Source organism: Stomoxys calcitrans, chromosome 3 (assembly GCF_963082655.1).
Source record: "Stomoxys calcitrans chromosome 3, idStoCalc2.1, whole genome shotgun sequence".
Lineage (NCBI taxonomy): Eukaryota > Metazoa > Arthropoda > Insecta > Diptera > Muscidae > Stomoxys > Stomoxys calcitrans.
Genome location: NC_081554.1, coordinates 45,620,782 through 45,648,714, shown reverse-complemented (window position 1 = coordinate 45,648,714; position 27,933 = coordinate 45,620,782). Strand labels below are relative to the sequence as shown.

At 36.9% G+C, this 27,933-nt stretch overlaps 1 protein-coding gene across 1 annotated transcript in view; it reads right to left on the bottom strand.

The window, feature by feature from the left end:
* Positions 1-27,680, bottom strand: part of LOC106088179 (uncharacterized) — a 114,912-nt gene extending 87,232 nt beyond the window's left edge. The window contains exon 1 of the mRNA XM_013253564.2: positions 27,644-27,680. The gene's annotated coding sequence lies outside the window, so the exon portion shown is untranslated. The remainder of the gene's footprint in view (positions 1-27,643) is intronic.
* Positions 27,681-27,933: the final 253 nt, after the last annotated feature.

The window sequence follows — 27,933 nt, the reverse complement described above, 5'->3', positions numbered from 1 at the left end:
GTCAAATACTAATGCATGAAAATCCTAACCTCAAAAAAATCACCCTTTACAATGATAGTTTTCCAAAAACTCAAGTCAGATTTTAAAATTTCGAGTCAAGTAACTAGGGGGAACGCCCCACCCTAAAACCCCCGAGACGGGCATATAGACCGATCGGTACAATATGGGACATAAATGCGAGATATGGGGACTCAAGCACGAATCTCATATGGAATACGGAGGCCAAGTATCAGGAAACCGTGTCTCTCTCAAAGCTTTCTAGAGACTCAAAAAGTCAAATAAGGCGACTTGTTGTTGTTGTTATTGTAGTGTGTTATACATTGAGGCGGCTTCCCTTGCCGATGAAGAACTCCATCGGTTCAATCCGGTACGTACAACCGGCTGCCATGAGTAATCTGTTTCTAAATATGAACTGATATTGCCTCCTTACAATCCAAGCGATTTGCATAACTCAAATTTGACAATCGGATGAACTTGATTCGATCAGCTAACAAGTGATTATCCCTATTTTATCGTAGCATTTTTTGCTAAGAGAGAAATACTCGCCTCTTTAGACAAAAATGGTAAGAAAAATATCCTAGTTGTTTGAAAAATTCTTAGTGCTTAAAAAGGTACGAAATCAGTCTCGTTGGTACTATAATACTCCTCGGATGCAAAGAGTACTGAAAAAAGTACTAAAGTGCTGACTTTTCCATCCCTGATACAAACCCCCATCGAGGACATTCTAGGAAGCGCGGCTTATAACAATTTCAAATCGCACAGCTTTTTGTGGCATGCGTTTTTGTAGGTTAATGGTAAATTAAGATTGACATACATACATGTATGTATTCAAGTATATGTCAGAAAGAACATTTCAAAAGCAAGAAAAAAATAATACTCGTAGTAGTAAAAAAATAATGACATTTGTGGACTTTGGATTTGTATAAATACTTAGTGCAAATGATAGCACCGCTGTGATTGATTGCTTCGATGAACTAAATAACCAAGTCCTATTGCTGAATGTGAACAATATTAAGGGTTATTTAGCATTTTCTATTAAACCTGATTACAGATGTTGTAAATGAAGAATTGTTCTTTAATACTGGCTTTTATATCATTGCACTGTAATTACATACATAACCAAGCAGAAATATGATAAATGTATGCGTAAATATTTTAATAAATCTGAATCAGTGTTAGGCACACTACCACTGTTGTAAAATCCAAATTGTGTTTGTTTGAGTACCATCCAACATCAACTAAATGAAATTGCTTTTGATATAGAGACATTCAAACAAAGTCACTCGAAGTTGTTTACACTATCCGTGTGCTTCTGTTCGGGCATAGGTTAGTACACCCCCTATTCTATGATGGTGGGTATACAAATATAAAACCAAATGGAAAGTTTGAGTCTAGTGTTTTGAGAGCACGAGCGGTTAGCCCATTTCTTGATAAACAAGTAAGAGCGCATTAAGTTCTGTCGGGCCGAATTATATATCCTCCACCATGGATTGCAAGGGATAGGTTTTTTGAAGTATTTTTTCTAATATATTAGAGCTCTATCAAATCTTAGGCCGATATGAACAGTACTTGTCATGGCTGTCAGAATTCATACAAAATAAAACGTTCAAAATGCCAGCCAAATTATATAATAACTGCGCCCTCTAGAGGCTCAAAAAGTCTTTTCGGGCGATCGGTTGATATGGGAGCTATTGGGTTGCCCAAAAAGTAATTTTCGGTAATATAGTAGTAATATAGTCGGCGTTGACAAATTTTTTCAACGGCTTGTGACTCTGTAATTGCATTCTTTCTTCTGTCAGTTATCAGCTGTTACTTTTAGCTTGCTTTAGAAAAAAAGTGCGCGAAATTTTGTTTACATTTGTTTGTTTGGCGTCAATTTTAATATGGGTACCACATGTATTGAACGAAATTCATTTAACAAACCGAATCAACGCTTGTGATATGCACCTTAAACGCAATGAATTCGATCCGTTTTTAAAACGAATCCTAACTGGAGATGAAAAATGGATTGTTAACAACAACGTTAGTCGAAAACGATCATGGTCCAAGCATGGTGAACCAACGATTAATTCGGATGTTTACTGTCAACAATTGGACAAATTGAATACAGACATCAAGGAGAAGCGACCAGAATTGGTCAATCGGAAAGGTGTCATATTCCACCAGGACAACTCTAGACCGCACACATCTTTGGTCACTCGCCAAAAACTGAGTGAGCTTGGCTAGGAACTTTTGATGCATCCACCATATAGCCCTGACCTTGCACCATCAGACTACCATTTATTTCGATCTTTGCAGAACTCCTTAAATGGTAAACTTTCGGCAATGATTAGGCTATAAAATCGCACTTGGTTCAGTTTTTTGCAGATAAAGGCCAGAAATTCTATGAGCGTGGAATACTAAATTTGCCAGGAAGATGGCAAAAGGTTATCGAACAAAATGGCAATTATATATTTGATTAAAGTTCATTCTAAGTTTTATTAAAAATGCATTTACTTTCTTTTAAAAATTTCGCAATTACTTTTTAGGCAACCCAATATATCAGGTTATGGAAGCAGTTAAACCATACTTAGTATAACTGTTGGAAGTTATAGAAATACTTTATCTAAATTTTAGACAAATCGGACGTAAAAAGCGGCTTCTAGAAGTCAAATCGTGAGATCGGTTATATAAACCAATCTCCATCTAGAGATCGAATCAGAATATTGAGGCGATCAAGAATATATTTTATGGGGTCCTAGATCTATATTTCGAGGTATTACAAATGCAATGACTAGATAAGTATACCCCCATCCAATGGTGGAGGGTATAAAAAGGCATTAAGTTCGGCGAGGCTGAAATCTCGATACCCGCCACCTCGAGTACAAAGGTATGGTAACCACCTTTCGTCATAATCCGGAAAAAATGCATCATTTATGAACCCATAGCAGCACATCGAAATATGCTCCGATTTGGAACTAACTCGGCACGGACGTCGAGTAGTCTAATAAATTCAATTTACTGTTCAAGTTTGTAAAACAGAAACGTGGTCTTTGTGGCATCCATATCCAAATACAGACCGATCTAAACCATATATGGCATAGAGGTCGAAACCCCCACTATACTTCACTGCGTAAAACTTCAGCAAAATCGGTTAATAAATGCACCTTTTATGGGTCCAAGACCCTAAATCGCGAAATCGGGCTCTATGGCAGCTAAATCCAAATATATACCCATTGGGGCCATATTGAACGTGGATGTCGACGGGCTTAACACAGCTTGCTGTGCCAAATTTCAGCGATATAAGGTAATAAACACTGGTTATAATGGCCCAGGGATTAAAGTACGGAGAGCGGTCTTTATGACAGCTATATGCAAATATAGACCGATCTTAACCATACTCGGTTTGAATTGCGAGGAGCCCAACACAACTGTTTTTCTGAATTTTAGGGAAATTGGCTAAAAAAAATTCACCTTTCATTGTCCTAAGACCTTAAATCGGGTATGTATGACAGCTACCCGACTAATCAAGGCCGTTTTAGACAGGAATGTTGAGGAGCCCGAAGCTACGCCAACTGTGGGAAATTTCATTGAAATCGGATAAAAATTCACCTTTTGTGGGCCTATCACCTTAAATCGAGAGACCGGTCTGTCTCAACTACATCCAAATATAGCCCGATCTCGACCAGAATCGGTACAAATGCTGCGGACCCTAAAGCTACACATTGTGGAAAATTTCTGCATAATCAGATAATATATACGTCTTTATTTTCCGGAAAGATCCGGCTATATGGCAGCTTTATCCAAATATGGAAAGTCCAGGGCCATATTGAACTCGAATATCAAAGAGCCTAACACCTCACTGTTCCAAATTTTGGCAAAATCGGGTAATGAATGCGCATTTTAAGGGCCCAAGACCTTAAATCGGGAACTTATATCCAAATAAACACCGATCTGAACCATACACCATACATATGTCGAAACGCCTAACGTTGAGCACTGGACCAAATGTATCGGACAATAAATGCGCTTTTTATGGGCCCAAGACCTTAAATCAAGAGATCGGTCTATGTGGCAGCAAAAAATTTCTCAAAATTTTATATAACGCTTTCTTCTGGGACTACCACCAAGCGTTCGGAATTTTATCGAAATCGGTTCAGATTTGGACATAGCTCCTATAAATATTTTCGTCCGATTTGGACTAATATGGCAATATTTTGTTCATTTGTCAATCGATTCTCCCGAAATTTAGCAACAATATTTCCCTTATAACTCCCAGCATGATCCAAATTTTACAGAAATTGGATCAGTTTTAGATATAGCTCACCCGATTTTCGCTTTAAATGCCTTTGTCAGCATATTTCTAAACAGATTTACTTTAACATTTGCACAATATCTTCTTTTATGACTTTCACTATGTGTGCCGATTTGGGTTGAAATCGGTTTAGATTAGGATAAAGCTCCCATAAAAATTTTCGCCCGATTTTGACTAATACTTCAATAGTTTGGTCATATGTTAATCGTTCTAATGGCACGAGGGTTTCTTTCATGGCTTTTCAGATCACTAGAAAATTTCATAGAAATCTGTTCAGATTTAGATATAGCTCCCATATACATGTATCTCTCGAATATCACATTTTTACCTTTTCGTAGGCATTTATCATCCAATCTTGTCAAAATTTTGCACAACTTTTTCCTCTGTGAGTCTTAGAATACGCACGGATTTTGGTCAAAATTCTACATTTCAAATTTAAACAAATTTTAATTTCGATGACTTAGTCTGCACACCCAAAGCTGTGTAGGGTATCAAAAGGTGGGCTTCACCCGACTTTAGCCCGTCCTTACTTGTTATATATATAACAAAGTAGGGACCGACATGGCCCATTTACATTTTTGGAAAATTTCAAGCTGAAGTTCATTTTTGGTTTAATGGGTTCGACAATAAGCAAAATATGCGATATTGGTCAGGTGAAAATCAAAATGCGCTTCAGGAATCAACACTTCATACACAAAAAAGACTTTTTGTTTCGGTTTGCATGCCGGCGGCGTCACTGGGACGTACTTCTTCGCCTACGACGCCAATCGTTACGTTACCGTTAATGGATAACGCCTCCGCATTATTCTCATTGATTTCGTTTGGCCTGAATTGGAAGATATGGATCTGGACGACATGTGATTTAAACAGGAGGATGCCACACAGCACACGTAACAATCGATTTATTGAAGAGAACGTTTGATAAGCGTGTTATTTCATGAAATGGCCCTGTCGATTGGCCGCCTCGTTCGTGCGATTTGACGCCTTTGGACCATTTTGCTTTGAGGCTACGTCAAGTTATTGGACCAAAACTAGCGACCATTCCGGCTGAAATGTGTTGCGGAGTTATCGAAAATTGGATCCAAGGTATTGACAGATGCAAACGTGCCTGCGGTGGCCAAATGAACGAAGTCGAGTTCCATTCATAAATGTTTTGATTGTACTTCAAGCCGAAAATATAATGGTAGCTATGGTCAAAGATGGAAAGGATCTGAAGTGCGGGTCATTACAAGTCCCGTGATATCCTTTGGAAAATTCGTTTTCATTAAAATCCTCAACATGTCCTCCGTAATCACTGCGTTATAAGACTGCAAGGGAGTCTTAGAACGTTTGGACATAGGTTTTTGAGAGGAACCCTTTCATCTTGGCGGCGTCATTTACGATGTCAACCTGTATGAAATAACGCCGGTTTGATTATCTTATTATATTCCTTGAGCCGTGTGTAATACACATGCGAATAAACTGCCACTGTTTTGTGATATGCTCTGTTATAAATCTCCAGTTATCCAGGGTATGTCATGGTTGATTTCCTTTCTCGAGGAATGCGACTATTTTCGAAAGACCCCACTACTGTAGTCGTAATCCTGTTGATATTCTCGTCAATATCTGACATGCTTGGACAATTCAAATTATCTTTCCCAAGTCTTCCTCTGGGTAGTCTTCCGAATTTCATCCAGTTGTTGTTCACCTTATTTCGGAAGCTTAGCAGATTCGGTGCTGGACGAGTGGTTTTAAAGCCAATGTAGCGATGGTCCAAGAGAGAAGGACTGTTCCCTCCAATCCTGAACCTCATCGTTTATTTTTTCGGAATATGTCATATCACATCTAAACCTTCTCCCTAATCCTACTAGCAAAGGTAGTGGTGTTAACAATATTAAGTGTTAGCATTCAAAAATTCCGACATGGCTTAGACCAGCTTATTAATGTTGGTTCTATCCCACGAAATGTGGTGAGAGTTCCTATCACACCCTATTAAAACTTTATTTTCTGTCTGTTTTGCCTTTCTCACCAGATGCAGCTCCAACGGGTGGCGGAGTCGGAGAGTCGAAAGGCAGATAAAGTGCTACACCGTCTTCCTGTCTCAGCACTATGACATCCTACTTTGACAACTCTGGGGTAAGTTTAAAGGATGATTTCTTAGCTATTATCTTTTTGCCTCTCGCACGTGTCGTGTTTTGTTTCACTGTCAAACATTTTTAGTTTGGTCTATACTCGTAAATTAACCATGATTCGCGAACAACGCTTGCAAATTATTGAACTTTATTATAACAATGCATGCTCTGCTAAGAAAGGTCATTGCGTGCTTCTTCCATTTTACGACAAAGCTCATTTTTGGCTTAATGGGTATGTAAGTAAACAGAATTGTCTATTTTGGAGTGAAGATCAGCCAGAAGCATTGCAAGAGCTACCAATGCATCCATAAAAAGACACATTTTGGTGTGGTTTATGTGCTGGTGGCATCATTGGACTTTACTTCTTTAAAGATGATGCGAATCGTAACGTAACTATGAATGGCGAGCGCTACCTTGAAACGCTTTTCAACTTTTTTTGCCCAAAATGCAAGAGCTTGACTCACATGACATGTGGTTTCAACAAGTCGGTGCCACACAGCACGCGTACAATGGACCTAATGAGAGGCGAGTTCAGTTAAAATTTTATTTCACATTCGGGACCGGTCAATTGGCCGCATATATCGTGCTATTTAATGCCGTTAGACTATTTTTTGTGGGGCTATGTTAAAGACAAGCTAACTTCAATTGACATTTTGGAAGACAACATTAAAGCATTTATTCGTAACATATCCACCGAAATGTTGGAAAATGTATTCCAAATTTGGATTAAGCTGATGGACCATTTGAGGCGGTAAACATTTGCATGAACTAATCTTCAAACATTAAATTATGTGGACCGAACTAACGATTCAGATAAAGATTTCAGGAATTTTTTGAATTTTATTTTCTTATACACACTACCGTAGGATAGGGGGTACATTCATTTAGTCATTCCGTTTGCAACACATAGAAATATCAATTTCCGACCCTACAAAGCATGTACATTTCGGATCGTCCTAAAATTCGTCTTAGAATTTTACGACGCACAGTGGGCCAAATGGCAAAAAAATTGGAAATAAGTCTACAACTTTTTATCTGTTGATTTTAGCCATACAAAATGTTCTAGACATTTGTAGAGGAGGACATAGGCTTTCAGAAAAGTGCTGTTGTTGGTCCATATCTTTAATACAGGGTGAGCTACAGGGTGTCAAAGTTGACCACTTTTGACTTCTCCAAGCTTCTGGGGGCCATAACTTTTGATCTACTCAACCGATTTACATGATTTAGGACTCTAGAGAAAGAGCTTGACAAGATCTAAAAAACTTATGCATAAAGTACCATGCCATCGTGTACTGTTAAGGAGTTATGAATTGTTTAATTTTAAAATATGAAAATTTGGCCTTGGTTTTTTTCAGTGTTTTTTAAATAACTCCGTCAATTTTAAAGCTATAAACTTCATACTTCACACAAATTATGCCAGCATATGTGTGCATAAAATACAAAAGGAATCACGTGAATATCTTTGGCGGTTTAAAAATGGCATCGTTTTCAACATGAAAAATATTTTTTTTGTCAAAAAATTGCAAAATTTTTCAAAAAAGATACTCCCATTTCCTTTAAGTTTTCGCAAACTTTGGCCGTCAAAGCATTATCATTTCTTTCCATTTTCACAAAGTCGAGGTATTAAGAAAAGTTTTAAGTGCTAATTTGGCTAATTTCGATATCAAACAACACCGTTATCTTAAGACCAAAATGGCCAATTTTTTTACTAAACTTCAAAAGTTTCTCACTGGAAAAAAAGTTCCACGGGGATTTTTTCGCTTTTTTTGAACTTAAATGAAAGCTTAAAATGTTCCCAACATTTTAAGGTATGTCTCGCCATATCCTAGCCATAAATGAGATCGTAGCGATCAAAATACTGAAAAAAGTCAATTTTCAAGTAGTGCTATATTCATTGCTAAAAAACAAGTATTACGTCACATTTTATTGCAAAGATGTTAAATAAACTTTTATTTGGTAACACTTCTTCTACAAAACACAAAAAGAATCATGGAAATATCTCTATTCTATTCCATTTTATGGAACCGGCAATAAAAAAGTCAATTTTTCAAAAAAGTCGAATTTCCCAAATTTTGTTTTTGTTGTCCTAATTGCACATGACACACTATAGCCATATTTACGCAACATACCTTATCGTAAAGGAAATTTTCATACCTTTCCAACGATGTATAAAACATTTCTCAACTCGGATTCTATCTACTCTAAAATTCATTTACACTTCATTAAACTCTATATAAAAATGTCTATTTGTGAAATGGAACCTTATATGGGGCCTACACTAAAACATTGATAGATTTGCCCAGGGTTTACAATACAAATGTGTTAGAATAAAAAAAGGTCTCCTGCCAAAGTTTAAAAAAATTGGAATAAAAATATGTGTTTTAGAGCGAAAACACTTCGCATCGGCGTGCGTTTGTATAGTACCTACATCTATTTTTAATGTAAGCTGATGATTTTTGAATAAAAAGTAACCTAGAAATATACCTGCATATATATATATATTTGTGTTAAGATTTGATGCAGACAAATGTTACCTGTTTCGCTATGTCGAATTCCCAGGAAATCCACCGTATCAATGAATGTGAAAAAACCTACCCATAAAAAATTCATTGTCATTTTTTTTAACCAAATTCGAGTCCAGGTAAATAATTATAGAAGAGTAAGTAAAAAGAGGCACTTTGGACCCCTTTTTACGATTGCGTCTGATACCTGAAATGGGTCATTAATTGTGAATATATTGCATAAATATTTGAACAAAATCCAAATTTTCTTCATTATATTTTGTAGAGGCGTAAAGGACATTTATAAGTTATGGAAGTCATACTGAAGTATTCCACTCTTTCGAAAATTGTATGGGACATCAAAAATGATTCCAAATCATACACGGAGTCATTTAAGGAACTTGTTTACACTTTGGACCACATATATGGAATAAGGCTAAATAAAGACGCTTTAGACAAACTTGAAAAATTCTACAAATCATTTGAGAGAAGGTTGCCAGAATGTTCATTCGCAAAAATCAAGTTTTTCAAAATGTATGAGAAGTGGCTGAAATCGGATCTACTTATTGAAATTAAACCGCTGATTCCCGGCCGGCCTAGCAAAGCATACGACGAAGTTACGGAGAAAACCAAAAAGAAAAAACAAGAGGAACTATTGGCGGCACTTCCGCCAAATTTAATAAAAGATACGTTCAAAACAGCATTGTTAAAAACACAACCAAAAAATGTTGGACGAATTGTCGATGTTTTACCATTAGCATCTCCGAAAAGGGTAAAGAGAATGGTAGAAAGTATTCCAACTCCAAAATCGACTACAGAATTCACGGAGGAAGATGCACTGGCCCTGATTTTGAACCTAGGCCTCTTAAGAAACAAATACTCAACAATGAGGAAGGCTCTTCGTGAAAAAGGATGGGGTTGTTTACCCTCAAAACATAAATTGTACAACACCAGGACGAAAATGGTGCCATCAAATATATACGTGGACGAATTAAAAGCAAGAGTGAAACTTGCTGATCTTGTTGAAAATACAGCTGTTAGAATTATTTCTAATTTTACTGAAGAACAGTTGAACACATGTAATAATTCCGAAGTGGTTTTGATCAGCAAATGGGGTTGTGATGGATCATCTGGATTTTCCGAATATAAGCAACAAACAGAAATAGATACCAACTTCGCATCAATTTTCATGGCATCATTAGTACCATTGAGAATGAGATTGTACAAGGACCAATCTTCATCATCGAAAGAAAATGCATTTCAAGATATATGGATAAATAGAACACCTGGGTCAAAATATTTATGTCGCCCAATTCGGTTTGAGTATACAAAGGAAGACCGGAACACAACACGATCTTTGGTGAACGAAATAAAGGAAGAAATTGCTGCATTACCCATGATTGTTATAAACCAATTGGGAAGAAATATAAAAGTTTCGTTTCAACTACAACTCACTATGATCGATGGAAAGGTGGCAAACGCATTAACTGGCGTTATGTCCAATTGGAGATGCAATATTTGTGGCAAGAAGAATGGGCAATTCGAGGACAAGTCTGATGAAAATTTAGTAAACGAAAATGCGCTCAATTTCGGTATTTCGCCCCTGCACTGTAGAATTCGATTCATGGAGTATTGTTTGCATTTATCGTATGACCTTAAATATCGGACTAGCCCTGGAAACCGCGATGTCTCTGCTAGAAACAACCAAGATCTTCACAAAATGAGGCAGGAAGAGAAGAATCGAATCCAGTTGGAGTTTAAACAAAAGGGACTTATAATAGATAAACCTCTTTACGGATACGGAAGCACAAATGATGGCAACTCGGCAAGGCGGTTTTTTGAGGACCCCGTATCGACATCTAAAATAACCGGTCTTGATGAACACTTGCTAAGACGATTCAAAGTGATTTTGGCTGTAATCAATAGCAAAAAGATGATAAATTCAACCAAATTTGAAGCTTATAGTAATGACACAAAAAACATTTTATCTGATTTATATTCGTGGAAAGCTTTAACACCGACAGTACATAAAGTCTTACATCATGGCAAGGAAATTGTGGAATACAACATACTTCCGTTAGGAGAACTTACAGAAGAAGCTCAGGAATCCCGTAATAGAGATGTTAAACAGTTCCGGCTTTTCAATACCCGAAAGAGCACCAAATTTAACCAAAATTATGATTTACTTCAATATTTATTGTTATCGTCTGATCCGGTACTATACAGCATCAGAACTAAATGGCTACCAAAAATATGTGACGATATAGATAAGGACGATCCCGATGCCATTCAAATTAAAGAGCTTTTAAATTTTGATACCTTAGATTATTTGGTAGAGAATAAAATCAAATAATACAAAACTAAAATGCTTTTTTATTTTGGGAGTAGCTAATATACATATAAACGCACGCCGATGCGAAGTGTTTTCGCTCTAAAACACATATTTTTATTCCAATTTTTTTAAACTTTGGCAGGAGACCTTTTTTTATTCTAACACATTTGTATTGTAAACCCTGGGCAAATCTATCAATGTTTTAGTGTAGGCCCCATATAAGGTTCCATTTCACAAATAGACATTTTTATATAGAGTTTAATGAAGTGTAAATGAATTTTAGAGTAGATAGAATCCGAGTTGAGAAATGTTTTATACATCGTTGGAAAGGTATGAAAATTTCCTTTACGATAAGGTATGTTGCGTAAATATGGCTATAGTGTGTCATGTGCAATTAGGACAACAAAAACAAAATTTGGGAAATTCGACTTTTTTGAAAAATTGACTTTTTTATTGCCGGTTCCATAAAATGGAATAGAATAGAGATATTTCCATGATTCTTTTTGTGTTTTGTAGAAGAAGTGTTACCAAATAAAAGTTTATTTAACATCTTTGCAATAAAATGTGACGTAATACTTGTTTTTTAGCAATGAATATAGCACTACTTGAAAATTGACTTTTTTCAGTATTTTGATCGCTACGATCTCATTTATGGCTAGGATATGGCGAGACATACCTTAAAATGTTGGGAACATTTTAAGCTTTCATTTAAGTTCAAAAAAAGCGAAAAAATCCCCGTGGAACTTTTTTTCCAGTGAGAAACTTTTGAAGTTTAGTAAAAAAATTGGCCATTTTGGTCTTAAGATAACGGTGTTGTTTGATATCGAAATTAGCCAAATTAGCACTTAAAACTTTTCTTAATACCTCGACTTTGTGAAAATGGAAAGAAATGATAATGCTTTGACGGCCAAAGTTTGCGAAAACTTAAAGGAAATGGGAGTATCTTTTTTGAAAAATTTTGCAATTTTTTGACAAAAAAAATATTTTTCATATTGAAAACGATGCCATTTTTAAACCGCCAAAGATATTCACGTGATTCCTTTTGTATTTTATGCACACATATGCTGGCATAATTTGTGTGAAGTATGAAGTTTATAGCTTTAAAATTGACGGAGTTATTTAAAAAACACTGAAAAAAACCAAGGCCAAATTTTCATATTTTAAAATTAAACAATTCATAACTCCTTAACAGTACACGATGGCATGGTACTTTATGCATAAGTTTTTTAGATCTTGTCAAGCTCTTTCTCTAGAGTCCTAAATCATGTAAATCGGTTGAGTAGATCAAAAGTTATGGCCCCCAGAAGCTTGGAGAAGTCAAAAGTGGTCAACTTTGACACCCTGTAGCTCACCCTGTATTAAAGATATGGACCAACAACAGCACTTTTCTGAAAGCCTATGTCCTCCTCTACAAATGTCTAGAACATTTTGTATGGCTAAAATCAACAGATAAAAAGTTGTAGACTTATTTCCAATTTTTTTGCCATTTGGCCCACTGTGCGACGGTGTTTAACGATGTCCGTGTGTCTGTCCGTCCGTCTGTTGTTATCACTCTAGACCCTTCAAAAATTGAGATATTGAGCTAAAATACGTCTTTTTGATGCACGCTGGTTAAGTTCTTGAACGAGGCAAATCGGACCATATTTGGATATAGCTGCTAAGTAGACCGATGTGACGATAAAGGGTCTAATGCCCTTAAATGCTTTATTTTTTTTTTTGGTTTTTGCTGAAATTTGAAACACTGAGTCGTTTTAGGCCTCCCGACATCTGACCCAAATATGGTTCAGATCGGACTATATATATACATATAGCTGTCATATAGACCGATCACCCGATAAAGGGTCTGCAGACCATAAAAGCTTTATTTGTTACCCGATTTCGCTGAAATTTGCAACAGTGAATTATTTTAAGCCTTCCGACATCTGATCTAAATATGGATTAGATCGGTCCATATTTATCTCCCGATAAAGGGTCTGAAGCCCATAAAAGCTCTATGTATTACCCGATTTCGTTGAAATTTGAAAAAAAAATCAACAGTGACTTATATTTATTAGACCACTCAATGTCCGTGCCGAATTAGGGTGCATAAAGTTGTCCAATTTTTACCAGATTGTGGCGAAAAGGTGTTAACATATAAACCCGAGGTGGTGGGTATACAAAGTTCTGCACGGCCAATCTTAATACCTTTTTACTTGTTACACCCTGCACCAACACTGTGGTACAGGGTATTATAGATTTGTGCATTTGTTTGCAACGCTAGGAAGGAGAAGAGCTAGACCCATCGATAAGTATACGGATCGGCTTAGAATCACTTCCTGATTCGATTTAGCTATGTCCATCTGTCTGTCTGTCCATGTATTTTTGTAATCAAGGTACAGGTCGCATTTGTTTTCCGATTTTCACAAAATTTTGCATAAGTGCATTTTTTGGTCCAAGGACGAAGGCTATTGATTTTGAAAAAAAATCGGTTCAGATTTAGATATAGCTCCCATATATATCTTTCATCCGATGTGCCCTTTTAAAGCTCTAGAAGCCACAATTTTGGTCCAATTCTTACAAAATTTGGCACCAAATTGTTTTTTAACGACCCAAAATGTTTGCGAAATTTCATTGAAATCGTAGCCTGTAGTAGCCGCAATTTTGGTGCGAGCCCTACCAAATTTGGCACGAAATGTTTCGTGTGACATCCCAATATGTGTGCAAAATTTTATTGAAATTGGTTCAGATTTAGATATAGCTGCCATATATAATTTCGTCCGATTTCACCTATAAAGGCTGTAGAAGGCACAATTTTGGTCCGATCTGTACAAAATTTGACACGAAGTGCTTGTTGTGACCTCCCAATATGTGTGCAAAATTTCATCATAATCGGATCAGATTTATATATAGCTCCCATGTATATCTTTCATCCGATATGCCCTTTTAAAGCTGTAGTAGCCACTATTTTGGTCCGATCTTTACAAAATTTGGCATGGGCCGTTTTATTCAGCGTCCTCATATGTGTGCAAAATTTCATCATAATCGGATCAGATTTATATATAGCTGCCATATATATTTTTCAACCGATATGGCCTTTTAAAGCTGTAGAGGCCACTATTTTGGTCCGATCTTTACAAAATTTGGCATGGGCCGTTTTATTCAGCGTTCTCATATGTGTGCAAAATTTCATCACCTATAAAGGCTGTAGAAGGCACAATTTTGGTCCGATCTGTACAAAATTTGACACGAAGTGCTTGTTGTGACCTCCCAATATGTGTGCAAAATTTCATCATAATCGGATCAGATTTATATATAGCTCCCATGTATATCTTTCATCCGATATGCCCTTTTAAAGCTGTAGTAGCCACTATTTTGGTCCGATCTTTACAAAATTTGGCATGGGCCGTTTTATTCAGCGTCCTCATATGTGTGCAAAATTTCATCATAATCGGATCAGATTTATATATAGCTGCCATATATATTTTTCAACCGATATGGCCTTTTAAAGCTGTAGAGGCCACTATTTTGGTCCGATCTTTACAAAATTTGGCATGGGCCGTTTTATTCAGCGTTCTCATATGTGTGCAAAATTTCATCAAAATCGGGTCAGATTTATATATAGCTCCCATATATATTTTTCATCCGATATGGCCTTTTAAGACTGTAGAAGCCACTATTTTGGTCTGATCTTTACAAAATTTGGCATGGGCTGTTTTATTCAACGTCCTCATATGTGTGCAAAGTTTCATCATAATCGGTCCAGATTAAGATATAGCTTCCATATATATTTTTCATCCGATATGGCCTTGTAAGGCTGTAGAAGCCACAATTTTGGTCCGATCTTTACAAAATTTGGTATGGAGCGATTTATTCAAAGTTTTCATATGTGTGCAAAGTTCCATTAAAATCGGTCTAGATTTAGATATAGCTGCCATATATATTTTTCATCCGATATGCCCTTTTAAAGGTGTAGTAGCCACAATTTTGGTCCGATCTTTACAAAATTTGGCACGGGCTGTTTTATTCAACGTCCTCATATGTGCGCAAAGTTTCATAAAAATCGGCCCAGATTTAGATATAGCTCCCATAGATATTTTTCATCCGATATGGCCTTTCAAGGCTGTAGAAGCCACAATTTTGGTCCGATCTTTACGAAATTCGGCATGGAGCGTTTTATTTAACGTTTTCGTATCTGTACAAATTTCCATAAAAATCGGTCCACATTTAGATATAGCTCCCATATATATTTTTCATCCGATATGGCCTTTTAAGGCTCTAGAAGCCACAATTTTGGTCCGATCTTTACGAAATTTGGCATTGGCCTTCCATATAATTCCTTATAATTTGAATTTTGATGACATATACCGCAGATCTTCGGCCGAGTTCCCCTGTTATTATAGAACAATTGGTAGTTGATATGTTTCAGTTAAGAACCTTTGTTCCGGGTCGTCCATGGCTAATGAACTATGGCAATATTAATCTCGCCCTTGTTGACTTTCATCATTAGAACGTGTGTAGCGGTCTCGGTGCGTATATTGCAGTATTAAATTCATTAATACTTGTCAACAGTTTTTACCTAAAAACAATGTTACGCAAACTTATGATCCACTTAAAGATAAATTTCTTTTACATATGTAAGTTTTAAACTAGGTTATATAAGAAAGCCGTAAGGGGTATAATATTGTCGTCTAAAAGTTCACCCCCTTCTTAGTTGTGGTGTATTCTATGTAAGTCAACAAACATTGAATGCCTATGTATATACGTTGTTTGATGTAATCACATTTCCATTTCATACATCTTCGTACACTCGTCCTTATGTAGGACATTCCTAATATTTCTCACAAATTGTCACATTTCTAACGATTTCACTATTTTCCATTGGGAATTTGGCCATTTGGGAATTTCAACCACTTCCATTATTGTGTATTAAATATGGCTTACTGGCATATTTGCTGATAACATTAATAAATATTGTAACATCAAACAATGACGACACTCAATGGCTGAGGACAGGGACCATGGGCGAGTTGGAGTAGATTTGTTATTACAGATAAAATACAAGTATATTGTTTAACACAGTGTAAATACCAATAGATATTGACCAGGCAGACTACAGCACACACGCAAACCACTAACTATATGTCCTTTCTGTCAACATACACGTGTTTACCAATTTGTGATTACTTGGACAAACATATGTCGACAAACTTTTATGAATGTGGATATGTATGCCCATCTCATTTAATGTTAGAAATACATTTTATGTACATTTGGTAGGGAAAAGCATTCAAACTTTTTCATTTGTATATATTCCTGTATTGTTTACGAGTATAAAATATCATTTCAAAATTATGGATCTTATTGTTTAGATAAGAGAAATGTTGGTTGGTTAAGGAAAAGGGCAAGGCAGTTAGATAAGTATATTTAATAAGGTCATAATTAAATAAGTAAAAGCTAGTTCTTAGTGCCATGCTGCCTATTTAGTCCCTGACAACACCATCATCGTCAGAGCTCTAACACAACTGTAGTAGAAATCCAAACATTTATTTAATCAATACAAGAAGTATGGGATTTGTACATTACACTGAAAAAAAGTTTTGTCCACTACTGTGGTATAAGGTATTATAACTTTATAAATTTGTTTGTAACACCCAAAAGGAAGATAGATAGGTTCCTTTGATAAGTATACCGATAGACTCAGAATCACTTTCTGATTCGAGTTAGATACGTCCCTCCCTCCGTCTGTCCATCCATGTTAAACTGTGTACCAAGTACACGTCGCAGTTTTCATCCGTTCGTCCCGAAATTTGGTAAGGCATGTTTTTCGGTCTAGAGACGGTGCCTATTGAAATTGGAAAAAATATGTTCGTCCAATTTTCAGTAATAATGCAATAAAATGGTAAGTTGTTAACCGATTCTTTCGAAGTTTGGCAGGGAGGATATTCTCTTGACTCTCAATGTTACTGGAGAATTTCATAGAAATCGGTTCAGATTTAGACATAGCTTCCAAATATATCGCCCGATTTTCACTCCTAGAGCCACTGCAACGCATTTATTGACCAAACTTCCCAAAACTTCGTACAACGATTACCTTGACAAGAGTAACATATATATCTGAGGAGTTTGAAATCAGTTCAGATTTGGATATAGCTCCCATATATATCTTCGTCCGATTTTCAGTAATAATGCAATAAAATGGTTCTTTTTTAACCGATTCTCTCGAAGGCAGGAAGGATTTCCTTTTGACTCTCTACATTAAAGCTTAATTTCATGAAAATCGGTTCAAATTTAGGTATTGCTCTCATATAGAATGGGGTGGTGGGGTGTATCTTCGTAGACAGTTGGACCCGATTGTTGGTATCAGTTTGATGCTCTACTCCCAGATATCTTTTATTTGAGCCTCATATTTCTATAATCGGCAAAAATGTCTGGTTTTAGGGAATTTTTTGGGAGATGGGGCAGCCACTCAGTGTCTGGGTCCTGAAAATATATATAAGATTTCTGTTCTACTTCAAAAGAAAAAAAATATTTACTATGGGGGTAAGAGGGGTATAGACACTTTCCTGAATATTGATATCATATTCGTGCTCTACTCTCATAGACCTTTCACTTCAGTCCCATATTGCTACGGTCGAAAATTTGTCCCCTTTGCGGGGTGTTTTGGGGGAGGGGGTGTTTTGGGGGAGGAGGTGTTTTGGGGGAGGGGTGTTTTGGGGGAGGGGGTGTTTTGGTGGAGGGATGTTTTGGGGAAGGGGGGTGTTTTGGGGAGGAGGTGTTTTGGGGAGGAGGTGTTTTGGGGGAGGCGGTGTTTTGGGGGAGGCGGTGTTTTGGGGGAGGCGGTGTTTTGGGGGAGGGGGGCCCGCCCAAATACTTGGTCCCACATTTGGATATCCGATTCGTATTCAACACTCAAATGTCTTTTATTTGAGTCCCCTATTGCCATGGTCAGTAAATAAGTGCTATTTTGGGTTGTTTTGCTGAAGGAGCGGACCCCCAGAAACTTGGTCCCAAAAGTGGATATCAATTTTGTGCTCTAATCCCAAATACCTATCATTTGAACCCCATGTTGCCATAGTCGGTAAATATGTCCGATTTGGGGGTATTTTGGGATTTAGGGTCGTCCCCCAAACACTTGGTCGAACTTTCAAAATGCAAGAAGTCAAGATCCAAGATTGGTTTATATGGCAGATATATCAAAACAAGGGCCGATATGGTCCATTTACAATCTCAACCGACCTACACCTATAAGAAGCATTTGTGCAAAATTTCAAGCGGCTAGCCTTACTACTTCGAAAGTTAGCGTGCCTTCGAAAGACAGACGGACGGACGAACAGATGGACGAACATGGCTAGATCGACTTAAATGTTATGACTATCAAGAATATATATACTTAATAGGGTCTGAGACGAAAATTTCTAGGAGTTACAAACAGAATGACGAAATTAGTATACCCACATCTGCCAATTTAAAGTTTTCATAGTGAAATTTGAATTTTAGGTCAATTTTTGAATTTTTTGGTGAAGTCACGAATTAAGGCCCATTTCCCTCTACGACGCATGGTTTAGGAGATACGGCCAATTTAAAGCTTTCTTAGTGAAATTTAGACTTTTGATGGATTTTAGGTCAATTATTGAATTTTTTGGTGAAGTCACGAATTAAGGCCCATTTCCTTCTACGACGCATGGTTTAGGAGATACAGCCAATTTAAAGCTTTCTTAGTGAAATTTTGACTTTTGATGGATTTTAGGTAAATTTTTGAATTTTTTGGTGGAGTCACGAACCATTTCCCTCTACGACGCATGGTTTAGGAGATACAGCCAAGTTTTCTTAGTGAAATTTGGACTTTTGATGGATTTTAGGTAAATTTTTGAATTTTTTGGTGGAGTCACGAACCATTTCCCTCTACGACGCATGGTTTAGGAGATACAGACAAATTTTTTTAGTGAAATTTGGACTTTTGATGGATTTTAGGTAAATTTTTGAATTTTTTGGTGGAGTCACGAATTAAGGCCCATTTCCCTCTACGACGCATAGTTCAGGAGATACAGTTTTCTAAGTGAAATTTGGACTTTTGATGGATTTTAGGTAATTTTTTGAATTTTTTGGTAAAGTCACGAATTGAGGCCCTTTGCCCTCTACGACGCATGGTTTAGGAGATACAGCCAAGTTTTCTTAGTGAAATTTCGACTTTTGATGGATTTAAGACAATTTTTGAATTTTTTGGTGGAGTCAGGAAATAAGGCCCCTTTCCTTCTACGACGCATGGTTTAGGAGATACAACCAATTTAAAGTTTTCATAGTGAAATTTCGACTTTTGATGGGTTTTAGGTAAATTTTTGAATTTTTTGGTGGAGTCACGATTTAAAGCCTATTTCCCTCTACGACGCATAGTTTAGGAGATACAGCCAATTTAAAGTTTTCATAGTGAAAGTTCGACTTTTGATGGATTTTAGGCGGAGGGTATAAAAATAGCATCCTTGTTTAAAGGTTTTGGTTCTTTGGTTCGTTTTCATTTCCAAAATCCTAGGAATAAGGAAGAATATCAAATTTTGGCCAACTTTTTTTCGGTGTAGGGTCTTAAACCGACTACTGCTGCATTTATTATCCGATTTCTTTTAAATTGGAGACAGTGAACATTTAATTAAGCCTCCCAACATCCAAATTGAAAATTGTCTATATCGGAACATATATAGATAAGGCTGTCATATATAGCGATCTTCCAGTTTAAGGTCTTAATGCCTTAAAAAGCGTATTAATTGCCGGATTTCGCTCCAACTTTGACTTGTAGAAGACTTCTCGTCACCTGTAACAATAATGATCCCGACCAGCCTTTATTTTGATATAACTATGGATATGGTAGTGGTGTTATAATAAAATACGATGTTGAATATACCCCAGGTGGTGGGTATCCAAAGTTCAGCACGTCCGAAATTCATAAGTTTTTACTTGTTATTCTACCCATCTGTATTAAAAGCCATACAAACTATCGACTTTAAATCATGATACTAACCAATTTGCATTGTAACTTTGATTTTAATTAAAATCACTTCATTCCTCTCTTATTTGAAATCACTTTGGTCCACAAGAAAAATTTTCATTTTCAACAGTTCTTTCATTATTTGCAATAATTTCAAGTAATCCTTCGACTTTACGTACAAATAGCCCAGAGGCCTGAGATTTGTTATTTTATTTAAGAGAAAGAGGCGTTGATAATTACTTTGGAAAACTACTCGCAAATTTGTGGAAACAAACAAATGAGCAGACAGAAAAACACACCTACACTGACACACACACACATTAACATTGCAGCCCTAGCAACTTTAGACACACAACGGTTTTCAAGGAATTCAGCTCAAATAGGCTTATTTTCTGCTTTTATTTGGACAATCATTTCCTTCGAAATAGCGCAAAGTATGCCAAACTTTATTTTTCCGCCATTTTTTTTTTTTTTTTTTTTGTTGGCCAAAGTGCCTTGGATTGTTTGGCAAGAAGCAGTATTGGACAAACAAACAAACAGAAAAATTATACGAGTTCTGTGAGTAGGCTTTCAACATTAGGCTTAATGAGACTGCTAAAGTTTTTTTGTCTTCAAGCGCAAAAATATTTTTAGGAAATACACCATATCATGTTTGAGTTTATAGGAGTGCAAAATTTTAATATTTAATGGACAACATAAAAAGCAATAAATCTTGTCTTAGCGGAAATTTAAAAGGTAATTATAGGAAATATTATATTGACAATGCTTGAAATTTAAGTTTCTACACTTAACTTGTAAGGGGTGACTTCTACAAGTTAAGTTATTAGAGATGGTAGCACTGATTGATAAACATCATATGTGAAATGTGTTCTATATACGCTGCCATTTCATCATGGATAAATTCACAAGCGAGCAACGTGAGGTTGATTTTTTGTGAGTTAAGTTCTGAGAGATGACATCACTGATTGATAATTGTGTTAAAATCTGTCATCTGTGAAAAGTGTTCAGTATACTCTGCCAATTCATCGTTCATCTATGATGAAATTGCAGAATATACTGAACATAAACGACCTACTAGTACATATCGTTGAATTTTATAGTCAAAATTCGAGCGCATTCAAAATCCAATGTTTTATCCAAAAATTGTGCATCGATTGGCTCATTTGTGCCTAAAAAGATTCGTAATTAAGCAAAACTGTCGTATTTGGGGTGAAGAACAACCACATGAAGTTCAAGAGTGAGCGATATATTCCGAAACAAGTAAAAACGCATTAAGTTCGGCCCGGCCGAACTTTGGATACCCACTATCTCGGGTATATATGTAAACCACCTTTCCTCATAATCCGGTGAAAATGCTTTATTTATGCATCCATAGTAACTATATCAAAATATGGTCCGATTTGGACCAAATTCAGCATTGACATTGAATGGTCCAATTAATACCAGTCACTGTTCAATATTGGTCTTTTTGGCAGTCATATCCTAATATAGACCGATCTGAACCATATGGACACGGATGTCGAAAAGCCTAACATAAGTCATGCCAAATTTCAGCTATTGGGTTGCCCAAATAGTAATTGCGGATTTTTTAAAAGAAAGTAAATGCATTTTTAATAAAACTTAGAATGAACTTTAATCAAATATACTTTTTTTACACTTTTTTCTAAAGCAAGCTAAAAGTAACAGCTGATAACTAACAGAAGAAAGAATGCAATTACAGAGTCACAAGCTGTGCAAAATTTGTCAACGCCGACTATATGAAAAATCCGCAATTACTTTTTGGGCAACCCAATATATAGGATAATAAATGCGCCTTTTACATGGCCAACACCACCGTTTGGGCTGTCTTCAAGAAGGATATCGAGGGGCTTAATACAACTCACTGTTCTAAATTTCTGCGACATTCGACCAAAAATGCGCCTTTTATGGTCCCAAGACCTTATATCGAAAGATCGGACTATAAGCCAGCTATATCCAAATCTGGATCAAATCCTCATTTTGAGGGCCCTAACAACACTGACAGTTCGAAAATTCAGTAAAATCAGATAATAAATATGGTTTTTATGGGCCGAAGACCTTAAATTGACCGATCAGTCTATATTGGATATAGGATATAGTCCGATATAGCCCATTTTCGGTCTAGCCATGTCCGTCCGTCTGTCTGTCTATCAAAAGCACGCTAACTTTCGAAGAAGTAAAGCTCACCTCTTGAAATTTTGCACAAATACTTTTGATTAGAGTAGGTCGGTTGGGATCGTAAATGGATCAAATCGGTCCATGTTTTGATATAGCTGACATATTAGCCGATCTTGGGTCTTGACTTCTTGAGCTTCTAGAGGGCGCAATTCTTATCCGATTTGTCCGAAATTTTGCATGACGTATTGCATTATGACTTCCAACAACTGTGCCAAATATGGCTTAAATCGGTCTATAACCTTATTATAGTTATGTGGCTCCTCCTAAATTAGAAGAGGTCAAACACTTTGCTGCCCGTTGCTAAACAGAAATCTCGCTCATCGTGTCCGTTATGGCATGAAACTGTCTGATAGGAAAACATGATGTTAGACTAAAGGTTGCATGATTTCTGTTGAAGCTCTGAAGATCGCAAGGAACAGGAGTTAAAGAGCACCTGCTGTTTGTATGTCCTGCACTGTTCAGTAGAATAAGTTCCACTTAAGGTTCTTATTTCTTTGAGAACTTGTTGGAATTGGCGAATGTAAATATTCACAAGTAGGCCACCGTAGCGGTTCAACCCCATCCCATGCCCTACTGGATACATATAATTTTTACCTACTTGCTATATACCCACAACAAAAACCTTTGCCATCGGAAATGGTGTATTACAATTGTAAATGCTTTGCAGAACATTATTTGTGGCCCCTCGAATTCAACCAATTAACAGATACTGCCATTCAGTTCGCTTTGTTCCCTGATTGTGTAAAACAACAAAGGCAACAACAAGACACCAACGGCAACACCATTACCATGGCCAAAGTTTGTTGGCATCCTTATTCCCTTGGCCTTTCACTAACACTGACAAGTGAATGAGCATTCATTTTAATGTTAAAATAAATGACATTTTTGTTGTGAGCTCGGTTCGCGACATGCTCCTAATAGCATTTGACTAAAGTAGGCGTTCTCAGTTACATTTATCAATATAAATTATATGACATAATTAGGGAATAATTGAATGAGAAATGAGCAGACAAAAAAGTAATGCGTATTTAAATATTGAGCTCTAAAGAAAAATGATTGTTCCGCAACTCTTGCTATGATAATGGAGGACTGATTTACTAATGGCAATTATGTGTGTGTTTTTGGTTTTTGAAAACCAACTTTTGCATCTGCAGAGATATGTAAACAGAGTAATTAATGAGCATTGATGTGACTGTACGTATGTCCCAATAATATCACTAAATAGCTGTATTAATTGTAAATGTATATAAACAAATCATAGGTTATAATGTGGGAGGAATGAAACGAATTCTTGAAATATATAGAATTTTCTGCAATAATGACGAAGCTCAAAAAGTTAATTTGGGAGAAAAGTGTATATTGTGAAATTGTATTAAAACAGGATGAGCCTGGTTAATGGATTTTACCACTAAAGAATTATTCGTATACTCTACTCCACTACTGAGGTATATGGTATTATAACTTAGTGATTATGTTTATAACATCCAGAAGGAAGAGAAATAGACCCATTGCAAAGTATAATGATCGACTGAGAGACACTTTCTGATTCTTTCTAACTATGTCTGCTTGTCTCTCTTTCTTTATGTCTCTCTATCTGTCCGTTTGTCAGTCTGTCCACTTTTATACCCATCACAATAGGATGGAGGTATACTAATCTAGTCATTCCGTTTGTTACAACTCGAAATATTTATCTAAGACCCCATAAAGTAAATATATTCTTGATCGTCACGACATTCTGAGTAGAACTAGCCTTGTCCGTCAGTCTGTCGAAATCACGATAGCGGTCGAACGCGTTAATCTAGCCGCTTGAAATTTTGCACATATACGCAATGTTGATGTAGGTCGTTGGGGATTGCAAATGGGCCATAACGGCCAGATTTGGATATAGCTGCCATATAAACCGATCTCCCGATTTGACTTCTCGAGCTCTCACAAGCCGCAATTTTTGTCCGATTTGATTGAAATTTCTTTTGGAGGCTTAAGAAGTTAAGATCCCAGATCGGTTTATGTGGCAGCTATATCGGGTTATGTACCAATTTGAGCCATACTTAGCACATTTGTTGTAAGTCATAACAAAACACATAACGTAAAATTTCAGTCAAAACGGATGAGAAGTGCGCCCTCTAGAGGCCTAAAAATTCAAGATCCTAGATCGGTTTATATGACCGCTATATTAGGTTATGTGCCGATTTAAACCATACTTAGCACATTTGTTGGAAGTCACAACAAAACGCCTCATGCAGAATTTCAGCCAAAACGGATCAGAAGTGCGCCCTCTAGTGGCCTTAAAATTCAAGATCATATATCGGTTTATATAACGGCTATATCAGGTTATGTACCGATTTGAACCATACTAAGCACATTTATTGGAAGTCATAACAAAACACCTCACGCAAAATTTCAGCCAAAACGGATGAGAAGTGCGCCCTCTAGAGGCCTAAAAATACAAGATCTTAGATCCGTTTATATGACGGCTATATCAGGTTATGTACCGATTTAAACCATTCTTACCACATTTGTTGGAAGTCACAACAAAACAGCTCACTCAAAATTTCATCCAAAACGGATGAGAAGTGCGCCCTCTAGTGGCTCAAGAGTCAATATCCAAGATCGGTTTATATGGCAGCTATATCATGTTATGAACCAATTTGAAACACACTTAGCACAGTTGTTGGAAGTCATAATAAAATATTTGGTGCAAAATTTCAGCCAATCCGGATAAGAATTGCGCCCTCTAGAGGCCTAAAAAGTCAAGATCCTACATCGGTTTATATGACGGCTATATCAGGTTATGTACCGATTTAAACCATACCTAGCACATTTGATGGAAGTCACAACAAAACACCTCACCCAAAATTTCAGCCAAATCGGATCCGAAGTGCGCCCTCTAGTGGCTCCAGAGTCAAAATCCAAGATCGGTTTATATGGCAGCTATATCAGGGTATGGATCGATTGGAGCCACATTTAGCACAGTTGTTGGAAGTCTTAAAAAAACATTTCATCCAAAATTTCAGACAAATCGGATGAAAATTGAGTCCTCTAGTTCCTCAAGAATTCAAAATCCAAGATCGGTTTATATGACAGCTCTATCAGGTTATGTACTGCTTTGAAGCGCGCCCTCTACTGGCTCAAGAAGTCGAGATCCAATATCGGTTTATATGGCAGCTATATCAAGTTATGGACTGATTTAAACCAAACTCAGCACAATTGTTGGAAGTTATAACAAAACACCTCCCGCAAAATTTCAGCGAAATCGGCTGAGAAGTGCGCCCTCTAGTGACTCAAGAATTCAAGATCCAAGATCGGTTTATATGGCAGCTATATGTGGTTATGGACCGATTTGAACTATATTTACCACAGTTGTTGGAAGTCATATCAAACATTTTGTGCAAAATTTCAGCCAAATCGGATGAGATGTTCGACCTCTAGTGGCTCAAGAATTCAAAATTCAAGATCGGTTCATATGACAGCTCTATCAGGTTATGGACTGATTTAAACCAAACTCAGCACAATTGTTGGAAGTCATAACAAAACACCTCAAGTATGCCCTCTAGTGGCTCAAGGAGTCAAGATCCAATATCGGTTTATATGGCAGCTATATAAAGTTATGTACCGATTTAAACCATACTTAGCACAGTTGTTGGAAGTCATAATAAAACAATTCATGCAAAATTTCAGACAAATCGGAAGAGAATTGAATCCTCTAGTGACTCAAGATTTCAAGATTCAAGATCGGTTTATATGGCAATTATTTGTGGTTATGGACCGACTTGAACCATACTTAGCACAATTGTTGGAAGTCATAAGAAAACACCTTATGCCATATCGGATAAGTATTGCGCCCTCTAGCGGCTCAAGAAGTCAAGACCAAAGATCGGTATATGTATAACATGAACCGATATGGACCATTTACAATCCCAACCGACCTACATTAGAAGTATTTGTGCAAAATTTCAATTGCCTAACTTTACTCCTTCGAAAGTTAGCGTGCTTTCGACAGACGGACGGACAGACAGACAGACGGACGGTCGGATAGACGGACGGACAGACAGACGGACGGACAGACAGACAGACGGACAGACAGACGGACGGAGAGACAGACGGACGGACAGATGGACGGACAGACGGACGGACAGACGGACGGACAGACAGACAGACGGACGGACGGACAGACAGACAGACGGACGGACAGACAGACGGACAGACAGACGGGCAGACAGACGGACGGAAAGACAGACGTACTGACAAATTGACGGATAGATGGACGGACAGACGGACGGACATGGCTAGATCGACTTAAAATGTCATGACGATCAATTTTATATTGGGTTGCCCAAAAAGTAATTGCGGATTTTTCATACAGTCGGCGTTGAACAATTTTTTCACAGCTTGTGACTCTGTAATTGCATTCTTTCTTTAGAAAAAAAGTGTAAAAAAAGTATATTTGATTAAAGTTCATTCTAAGTTTTATTAAAAATGCATTTACTTTCTTTTAAAAAATCCGCAATTACTTTTTGGGCAACCCAATACTTTACGACGAACATTTCGAGGTGTTACAATCGGGTTGACGAAATTAGTATACACTTATCCTAAGGTGGAGGGAATAAAATTGTTATAGGGAAGTTATCCACTCCTAATGCTGGTGACATTTGTTAGGTACTAAGCCATGTTAAAGCTTCTTCCCAAACAGGAGCTTCCACTGCGGCACGCCGTTCGGACTCCACTATACGAAGAAGGCCCCTTATCATTGAGCTCAAACTTGAATCGGGCAGCACTCATTGATATCTGAGAATTTTTCTGCTGTTCTTAATAGAATGTTCAAGGGCAAATTAGCATTTGCATGGTTTCTCTGCAGTCGACCATGGATTTTGAATTCCGATATACAGTTTTTAGATCACCATATCCCAAGCAGATTTTTTACCACCTGGTCACAAACATTTTTTTTTTCCTCATTTTTTTTTCATTCTTTATTATTATCAATTACCAGATTGAGCGTAATATGAAGAGTCGCAATCTGTTTAAATCTCTTGGATTTTAACATTTAAGGCAACAGAAAAAAAGCAACATTTCCCATGAATGGGAAAGTTCACACAGTCCCACTCATATAAAAAGAAATATTTAATTTAAATTCGTTTTAATTGTATTAAGCTTCATAGAAAATGGCGTGCGTTGAACAGTTAACATTTCCGCTGTCCACAATATTTGTCGAACGCTTAATTAGCATGTAGCATAAATACTTGATTGCCCACTCACCTGGTACTCTCAATGCTCTGCTGCTTTGGTATTATCCTGAAACGATACAAGCAAAACAAATTCATTTTTTTTTTATTTGCGCACTTAATGTCAGTCAATCCCGTTGTCTTCACAATGCAATGCGCTATGTGGCTGTGATATTTTCATAACGCATAAGCACCTTTTATGGCATCAAGCATCCAATTATAAAAATGATTATTTACATTCGTTAATTACGGCGGGGCAAAATATGACAATAAAATACTTTCATGGGAATGCGAGTTTTATTTTCATGCAGAATTCATCATAAA